The following is a 767-nucleotide window of genomic DNA, read 5'->3' as shown; positions in this document are numbered from 1 at the left end:
AAACCTTCCATTTGAAGGTGATCTAAGCAGAATGAAGGAAAACAACAGCAGCGCCCATCAGCCGATTTCTTGGGAGTCCACGGTTTAGGAGTTTACTTAGAAGGAGACTGTAAAAGAGTTTTAAAATTAGGGACCTATTGGTAGAGTCACTGTGCATGCAAATTGAAGGGGCAGGAGGGAGATGCGTCATTAAGATCTGTTAAAATCCATCTCTGGCAGCGGTGGGATTCGAACCCACGCCTCCAAAGAGACTGGAGCCTAAATCCAGCGCCTTGGACCGCTCGGCCACGCTACCTTCAGTTTTCTGTGTGTCTGTGCACTTCATGAGCACCGAAACCCTGCGTCGTGGCACTCAGTGTGGAAAGTCGAGTCGATAAACCGTTTAAAGGACATGATTACAATGTCGGGAGGGTGATGTGGTAATTGAAGGTTATCTCTCTTACTCAGTCACTGCACAAGTCTTCTCCCACCTGCTCGGACCTAGTGCAATCACCTTAAAAGACAACACTCTCCGAGCAATGACTTCCAACCAAGGTATAAGCACCTGCTCTACATAGGCAATGTGACTCCATCATTTTCTAATGAAACAAGTGTTCATACTGGTGGGCTCATTTCTTAGGGTGGGATCTAATGAATGAGCAGTTCATTCAAAAATAACCGAGGAGTTGCACGTATTCATGACATCAGCCCTATTGCCGCACCCAGTCTCCCCAACATACTGTTTAGCTTTCCAGTGACGTCATGTCTTGTGTGGCCTATTCACATTC

At 46.7% G+C, this 767-nt stretch overlaps 1 non-coding gene across 1 annotated transcript; it reads right to left on the bottom strand.

Annotated features, from left to right (window-relative positions):
* Positions 1–213: 213 nt before the first annotated feature.
* TRNAL-UAG (transfer RNA leucine (anticodon UAG)) lies at positions 214–295 on the bottom strand. The gene has a single exon. It is a non-coding gene; the product is annotated as a tRNA-Leu (tRNA).
* Positions 296–767: the final 472 nt, after the last annotated feature.

This window comes from Pleurodeles waltl, chromosome 12 (assembly GCF_031143425.1).
Source record: "Pleurodeles waltl isolate 20211129_DDA chromosome 12, aPleWal1.hap1.20221129, whole genome shotgun sequence".
Lineage (NCBI taxonomy): Eukaryota > Metazoa > Chordata > Amphibia > Caudata > Salamandridae > Pleurodeles > Pleurodeles waltl.
The sequence above is the reverse complement of the archived record's forward strand: the minus strand, read 5'-3'. Positions and strand labels throughout refer to the sequence as shown.